Here is a 9,127-nt window from a genome sequence, read left to right as displayed (position 1 = left end):
ACGCTGTGTTCACAGAAATAACAGAAATACAATTCGAACCTTTTGTTGTGTGCATGTCATTTTAACGAGGACTGCTTTTCCTTTTATCTTTTTTATCTTCGTTGGCTCTAGTGCAGCTTTAGGTTTCCAGGTAAAGCACGATATTACTGTCTTACTGAAGTAGTTCTGATAATTCGCAGTGAACCCACTATTTCCTAAGAATGTGTCGATTAATGTAGACTGACGTTGTTCTAATTACTTCGTTTAATAATAAAGAATGTAGTGTAGCGCACAGACTTTATAATCATAGTGAAACTGCTGTTTATTTTGCTGCTCCGGCAGTTATAGGGTTAATGCGGGAGAGACGAGCGAGTTTGTTGTTAGCTGTTATGCGTTCTGATTAAAAGTTAAGACAGAGCGTCTTTTGTCTGTCGTTCTTCAAACATTACAGTAGACATATTTTGGTTTACAAAATTTGGTTTTCATCAGTTAGTCACGTTAGCACTCAGCTAACGTATCCACCATTATTGTCTGGCTCAAGGACTCCTCTCTGTGCCAATCACAGCAGGCTTGGCCAGCTGACCAATCAGAGCAGAGTAGGCTTATGGAAGGGAGGGGTTTGCTCCGAACTTGCTTGGAACGAATCGTTTCGAAATCATTGGCAAATGAATCTAATATTAAATGTATATTCTGAGAAAATGTTTTCTGGCCTTAGATGCATTTAAACCTGTTTTAGGGGACTCCAAGTTCTAAGATCTCTAAGTTCACAGTCTTGAACTTTCGTCATTCTGTCTGATTTCCAAATAAATTTGTTTGCTTTAAATCAAAGTTTGTAATGATGTGATTCACCTTGTAGCCAGTTGGTTTGGTTTATAACTCTTAAACGGAGACTTTTTAAAATCCCTGTGGGAAAAATTAATGGTAAAATACTTCTGGAACCAAGGCCGCTGAACAACTAGACTGTTGCCCTCAATACTGACTGTATCAAAGCAGCTTCATGTAATAAACAGGAAACTAACACTGATAATGTTGTAAAATTCAATAATTATGAAATACATTTTATTTCTGCTTTACATAAAGTCACTTCAGAGGCATTCAGATGATTTCTCAACGCATGACTGATCAGAGAACACAGGCAAAAAATCTGTCAATCCAGAACTAATAAACTGAACTATGAAAACTGAAGTGCTGCATGTGGACGGAAATAATCGTGACGCAGCCGATCCGAGATAGGAGAGAGATTGAGCAGTGAAATACAGAAACTCACGCAGACACCATCAGAAGACAGAGGCCGGTGTTCGCTGGAGACTGACTCAGCGTTCTGAGCGCATGTGTTTTGTCATGTAGATGTGACTGTGGGCAGCCTGACAGCATGTGAAATCACTGCGGCGGAATGAACACCTACAGACTGTGCTCAGGATTCACCGACGGCCCGTAAACACAGTGACCTTCAGCCTGACAAACACCTTCAGTGATGACCGCTCTGATGCTGGTCTGAGACTCAGACTGATGGAGAAACACTGCGTTTGTGTTTGACAGCGACTTTCCACAGAAAATGATTTTATACTGTACATAAAAAGTCTCCCCGCAAGGTCAAACATTTCAGCTTTTACTTTCCTCTTGGGCACATTTGGCCTCACACACACACACACACACACACACACACACACTGGTTTCCATATTTCATAAGTTCCATAGGTGTAATGGTTTTTCTACTGTACAAACTGTATTTTCTATCCCTTTACCCTAACCCTACACCTCACACAAAACTACATCATAACTACAAAATATCTTGCGTCTTGATTCAAGAATGTTTAGATATTTGTACTAGAAAACAAGACAAAAATACAAAGTAAGAAAATCATTTTTTGCAGTAGGCATTTTTAGATTTTCAAAACATTTCATTCTGTACTTTGCAACGATTTGTATCGTAAAAAGCGCTATACAAATAAACTTGAATTGAATTTATAAGACACACAAACACACAGATCTTTGAATCTCAGTCCAAGCGTCACGTGTTCACCATTATTTCTGTTTGAAGGATTTCTGCAGCTGCAAAGAGAAGCATCAGTGAATATAATCAGTGCAGGAAAGCGAGGGAGAAACGAGGAGAGAAACAACAGATGAACGTATGCAGACACCACATAAGCACCGCAGAGCATCATGGGAACACGGAGCCAGGGACAAACGGAGATCAGAGCAGCAGGAGACGAGGTGATGGAAGAAACGACGAGTCTTTTAGTTTGATCTGCGTTTCATTTGTGCTCTTAACTAGCGATCGAATGATGATGATACAGCTGGAGATCTACATGAGGAGCACATGTCTCTCTCTCTAATGCTGTCTGTCTGTCTCTCTCTCTCTCTCTCTCTCTGTGACTCATGCAGCGCTACATGACACTCGCTCACCTTCCTCCTAATCGCTCCGTCATCAATCTGAGAGAAATCTGATGCACAATCAGTGCCCCAAAATAAAAGCTTTTCCAAACCTGCTACACTAAACTAAAATACAGACTCTTAATCTAATGATGATGCAGATGCTGTTTCTGCTGCTTTAAAGAGAGTTCTAGAAGAATAACTTCATCCCGGATGAACATCTGATGCTGTTTTTAGACGACATGTGAGTTTGTGTTTCTTTAAATGTTTGAATCTTTGAATTGAATCAGTTAATCAGATTACTAATTCCCCTGAAACTACAGAACAGTAGTTTCTATTAAAGTTATCAGCAAACCGCTCAGTAAAACAGTTTTATTTACTCGTCTAAGCTGACTGTTATTTAGGTTTGGCGTTGGGCGCGTGTTAATTCTGGACCCTGTTCAGCTGGAAAAATAAAAAGATTCAACAATAAATGCATAAAAAAACACTGACAATCAAAGAACATTTCTTGAAGTGATAGTTTCACCCAAAAATTAAAATTCTGTCATCAGATCTTTCTAAACTGAAATGATTTTCTTTCCTCCATGGAACACGAAAGAAGAAAATTGAAGAATGTTGGTAATCGAACAAAAAATACAATGGAAGTCAATGGGAACCAAAACTGTTTGTTTACCAACATTCTTCAAAACATCTGCTTATTGTGTTCCGCAGAAGAACGAATGTCTTTGTAACTGGTTTATAATGACAAGAGGGCAAGTAGATGATTTTTGGATGAACTATCCTACTAAGTAGAACCAGGGGCCTGTACCATGAAGCCGGATTAGCTGGCTAGTGAAGAAGAGTTTAATTAATCAAAATATAAATGATTCAAGTATAATCAATGTGAAGATAGCCATTTATGTATTAAGTTATTCCACTATTATAATCATGTGTATTTGCCTGCATGTATAGAAATCTGTATGAGAATGGAATGTGCAGACATATGGTGAAGTACATGATAAGCACATGATGGCACATAATGGGGCCCTTATTTTCACAGAACATAAAATTAAGGTCTCATGACTGCATCGTGATCCCATATGAATGAAATGTATTGAACATGCCCAGAGAAAAAACTGTATATAAGAGGGTACAGAAAAAGATTCGAGAGATTGCTCTGCAGAGTTCTCTCAGGTTTTATTGTCTCAGAAAATAAAATCTCTTCTGGCATCAAAACTCCAAGACTCTGAGAAAGATTCTTCACAACAACGGCAGAAGCCACCACACTAGCCAGGTAAGCTTCAGTTTAGTTTGCACCAATCCTGGGTTTTAGGTACCATGAAAGTGGCTTGGCTTTTAGTGGTGTTCATCGCCATAGTAACCTGCTCCGGGGCAGGCTATGCTCTGGTTTAAAGATCTCAAACCGAAACCTGACCAATCAGCTTCAAGCAAAGTGACACATGTCTGACGCATTAAAGCCACTCCCCCAGTTTCTCTTGCTCCAAATTAAAGGACGCTACATAGTAAAACACTTTTAAAGATAAAATCATCTGATTTTTAGAGAGGATTATTTTTTATAATTATTTTATATGATTTATATAATTACATTTACATTTATGCATTTAGCAGACGCTTTTATCCAAAGCGACTTACAGTGCATTCAGGCTATACATTTTATTTATTTTTTTTATAGTATGTGTGTTCCCTGGGAATTGAACCCACGACCTTTTGCGCTGCTAACGCAATGCTCTACCACTGAGCCACAGGAACACTTTCACACAGAATTACTATTCCCTAATCCATTACACAAACCAGCTTAGTTTAATAGTAATTATTAAGCTTTTATTTTAAATTAATATAAACATACAGATAATATGCAATATAAATACATTTTAGAATCAATAGCTTTAAATATGACTACATATGAGATTAGATTTTTAAGTGTTTTTATACCTATAAATATTATCAACTCTATAAATTAACTTTACAACTTTTACTTGCACTTATATGGCAAGACGTTTTCTTTAAGCTTTCTGGTTTGGTTTTGTCAACTCAAAACTAATCCTGTAACCCTGAGTTTGTTCAGCCACCATCATGGTACACACTGCAAAAAATTATTTTTGTCTTGTTTTCTAGTACAAATATCTAAACATTCTTGAATCAAGATGCATTTACTTGACAGGTGAAATGACTTAAGATTTTAAGTCTTGATTTAAAAAAAAAAATAAAAAATTCAATATTTTGTAAGTTTTTGCTTAAAACGAGCAAAAATATCTGCCAATGGGGTAAGAAAAATAATCTTGTTTGGCCTTTGAATTAAGATTACCCCATTGGCAGATATTTTTGCTTGTTTTTTTTAGAAAAACAAGACTTAAAATCTTAAGTCATTTTATCTGTCAAGTAAATGCATCTTGATTCAAGAATGTTTAGATATTTATACCAGAAAACAAGACAAAATACTAAGTAAGAAAATAATTTTTTGCAGTGCAGGCCCCAGATGAAGCTCCAAACTCACAACAAATGATGTGTGCATGTGTGTGTGTGTGTGTGTGTACTGGTTCATATATCCTGGTGGGGACTTAAACCTGACTACACACAGACTCATGGGACTCGTGTCACGGTGGGGACCTAAATTGTGGTCCGTTTTGCGCATCGTGTGTGTGTGTGTGTGTGTGTGTGTGTGTGTGTGTGTGTGAGAGAGAGAGAGTGTGTGTGTGTGTGTGTGTGTGTGTGTGTGTGTGCATGTGCATCTATTTTTGATTAATTATGAACTGTTTCTGGAGTCTGCACTAAAACAAGTGTCTCCTGATGTCGGCGGTGTGTTTTGCTGTCGAGCTCGGCTTCACCTCTCATTAGGGAACAGGTGCAGGGAGCGAGATCAGGTTCGTTAGGAGGATCGGGGGGACGAGGGGCATGTTTATCGGAGGATGACATGAGCGGAGCGCTAAACATACGCCATCGACCCGCGGGAGTGGATGAGGAGAGTTTGGTTGGTCTAGAAAGAACAGATACTCACCAAAGACTCCTGAGAAAAACACACCGAACACACAATGAGAAAAAAACACAACGAAAGCTTTGAGTGACAGCAGCGCAAACACACTTCATACAACACTCACATCAAACCGATTATATATCAGTACTATATATAATCATATACATCATATACATTAATCCTATGGATTAGATTTATGTATATATACATGTGCGTGTATAAGCGAGGGATCCCATACAGCCAGCAAACAAACCCTGTACATGATTCCGCTTATTCCACGACTATTACCAAATAAATCAACAAATGGAGATGAAATACTGATTTAAGCATAACTGATTTTACTGAGTGATACGAGAGACGTGAAACTAGTGATGGAGGAAATCAATGAACGCTTAGCATCCTTATTCATATATATGAATCTGAATCAATCACAGCTCCAGAGAGATGCTTCAGAAACACCTGGATATATTTGTGTTATAATCAGAAACATACAGGGTGAATCCAGTCATTATGTGTATATTCTTCAGTTCTTACTCTCAATATCAGCATTAGATTTAAACTGAAGGGAATCCTGGTTTAAAAACAACACCAGTTGTAAATTTTGTCCCACTTCACCCATATTCACTCTAAATGAAGCTAGAAAAAGCACATACAGTAGACACATGTCTGTCACGTGATTCAGATCGTGTGTGATTTACTGAACAGGGCCAATTAGAGTTAGATCGCAATTCCATAAAAGCGCAGATGGGAGGGATAATTCTGCGTGTGATTTACTGACGATGCGCACATTAAAGAACACAGATGCAGCAGATCATTTCCATAATCTACCGAAAGCTCTGCTTTAACACGTGCTTTTTTGGGCGTTAAATAATGGCGCAAACACCAGTAATTTGACGAGAGCAAACGTTAGTAAATCATGTTGCGTGATTCATTTTAATAATCTCCTCCTATAAATTTTGCGTCTAAAAGGGAAACTCCCACAAATGCATATTCAATAAGTTCAGGCACAAAAATAACTGTCCATGCCTTTTCAGCGCTAATTCTTCACTGCGCGTCTTTAGTGCACTGCAAAAAATGATTTTCTTACTTAGTATGTTTATCGTGTTTTCTAGATTAAATATCTAAACGTTCTTGAATCAAGATGCATTTACTTGACAAGCAATATGGCTTAAGATATTAAGTCTTGTTTTCTAAAAGAAATAATCACAATTTTGTTCGTTTTTGCTTAAAACAAGCAAAAATATCTGCCAATGGGGTAAGAAAAGTAATCTTAATTCAAAGGCTGAACAAGATTATTTTTCTTGCCCCATTGGCAGGTATTTTTGCTTGTTTTTTTAAACAAAAACTAACTAAATTTTTATAATTTTTTCAGAAAACGAGACATAATATCTGAAGTCATTTTACCTTTAAAGTAAATTCATCTTGAGTCAAGACTGTTTAGATATTATACTAGAAAACAAGACAAAAATACTAAGAAAGAAAATCATTTTTGCAGTGTAAATCCTGACTATTTTAACGCCAAAAGACGGTTTTCACTGGCGCAAGCTGTTAGTAAATCTGGCCCAAAGTCATCCAGTCAAGCTCTTGTAGCTCACAGCTGTGGTTAAAATCTCAAAGTGAGTGGGTCTTTCCGCGTTCCCTGCTAATCTCAGTCTCCACATCGTTACTAGAGCCCTGACGTTCAGGAGGAGAGAAAGCCTCTGATGTACCTGATCGCAGCTGCTTGATTCGTCCTTGGCTGAGCGCCGGCTCCACCGGCAGAAAGTCCTTGAACCAGGAGATCTCTGGATCGGGAATCCCGCTGGCGGCACACAGCATGGTCGCGGTCCGGGTTCGCTCCACCACCTTCAGCTGCGGGCCCATGTCGATGCTGGGGAAGCCGAAGGGCAGCAGGTCCTCTGCAGGAGAGCGGAGCAAGCAGAGAAACAGAGCGTTCCTGCTGTGTTAATGTGTACCTCTTCAGATCCATCACATACACACCACAAACTGTAATGATGAACATCTAGACACAGTCAGAGTAAACATCAGAAATACATTTACACCGGTTCATCAGGACCGGATCACAGGCCACCGTCAGAAAACTTCCCAATATTTTGATATTCTTGTTTTTTGCATATTGTTATATATACAGTGCTGGGTTCTGTTTCTTCATGTGACTCCAGACAGACTGATGATGATCAGATCACATCTCTGTGTGCAGCACTAACATATATCTCACTGCATTATTACAATTAATGACAAAAACTGATATTTCCTACTGACACACTCCAGCAGAAGATAGAAATAACTCACTTAAAACCATTTTTAGCTGCTGAGAATACTAGTGTTCTGATGATTTTGGCCACCACTGTATAAACAGTATATACAGTATATATAAATTCAGCTGCTTCATTGCTGACTAATGCTAAAAGTCCTTTGCATGTTTTGTTTCCTACAGTACAATGGATTATGAAATATCCACCTCACTTGTCTTCTGTCTTACAAAAATATCCTGTCACTATTTAGGTGTGTGAAATCACTGCAAATGATTCAGTGCGTCAGTAAACTGTCTGAACGAATCAAATGAAATCATGAACAAATTCAGACATCACTGCAAACCTGTTTGTCAGAAGAGTACGTTTGGCATATAGTTCTGATTCCAAACAGCTGATAGGAAACACACACGACTGCTGAATATGATCAGATCAGTGTCCAGTCATCTCCACTAGACAAAGAGTTATCAGTAATATTTTACATCAGTTAAAAGGGTCTGCCGCCGCCCCTCATTTACGCATTTATCCCAAGCGACTTACAAAAGAGGAACAAATGCAATTCGTCAAAGAGCCAACAATAATCAAAACATACAATGCCAGGTTTATTAGACAGCTGGATTAGGAAGTGAGCTAGAGAAGAGGAGAAACAGTAATGTGCATTTTTACAGTGTAATGCTGGATAGAATTGAACAGATCACGGTTACAGTATCGCAGGAGCGTTTGGGAAACCTGTCTGGAAACAACAGAGAAAACAACACTCTGGAAGCAGTGAATGTGACTGAAGCCGTTCCACCGGAGGAGTGCGTTACGACAAACACACTCATGGTTTAGGTAGTGTTTCATGAAGAACCAAAAGACCAGCATCCATTGAGCTAGAGGACAAATGCTGCTGTACTTCAACAATCCGAGTGCAAACGCCACAACAGTCCTCATCAGCGATTAAAAACTCTCTCTCGCATCTGTTCACATTAGCGGCCCACTTACGAGGGAGTTTAGATGAAATGATATTGACACAGCGGCACCCACCCACTTCCTGCATATCGCTTTCAGCGGGCGGCTGATATAAATAAAGCAGTCATCTCCTCCAAACCACAGAAATTATCAGAGGTAAACGGGAGCAACAAACACGTCTGGCGCTGGAATGGTGAAGTTGCACCGTGTAATTATGTACCTACATGATCACTGCACACGCGTTCACCTAACCATCAATTACACGTTACACAGCCGAGTGTTTGCAGCGCCGCTCGCCAGCTAAGCTAATTATTTGTTAGCTTTAATTAGAGAGGCAGCGGAGATGAGGAGGTTACAGCAAACACAGGCACGAAGGGCATCATTTGCTCATTTTGGGGTGCGACACCAGACTGAGATCCGGATAAGAGCTGGAATCTCTGAGATCTGTGTTTGATCCACCTGTAGATCATGTAGGAATGAGGGATGCACCAAAATGAAAATTCTCCGGGTGGTTGCTACGTTGTTGCTATGTGGTTGCTAGGGTACTTGGGGTGGTTGCTAGGGCGGTTACTAGGGTACCCGGTTAGGTTGCTAGGGTGTT

General features: G+C 39.2%; 1 pseudogene; it reads right to left on the bottom strand.

The window, feature by feature from the left end:
- The window catches only part of LOC107706124 (receptor-type tyrosine-protein phosphatase S-like), a 64,539-nt pseudogene extending 57,317 nt beyond the window's left edge, over nt 1-7,222 (bottom strand).
- Nucleotides 7,223-9,127: the final 1,905 nt, after the last annotated feature.

The sequence above is a fragment of the Sinocyclocheilus rhinocerous genome, unplaced genomic scaffold (assembly GCF_001515625.1).
Source record: "Sinocyclocheilus rhinocerous isolate Xijiao unplaced genomic scaffold, SAMN03320098_v1.1 scaffold3432, whole genome shotgun sequence".
NCBI classification, from domain to species: domain Eukaryota; kingdom Metazoa; phylum Chordata; class Actinopteri; order Cypriniformes; family Cyprinidae; genus Sinocyclocheilus; species Sinocyclocheilus rhinocerous.
This window is presented reverse-complemented; position numbering and strand designations above follow the sequence as displayed.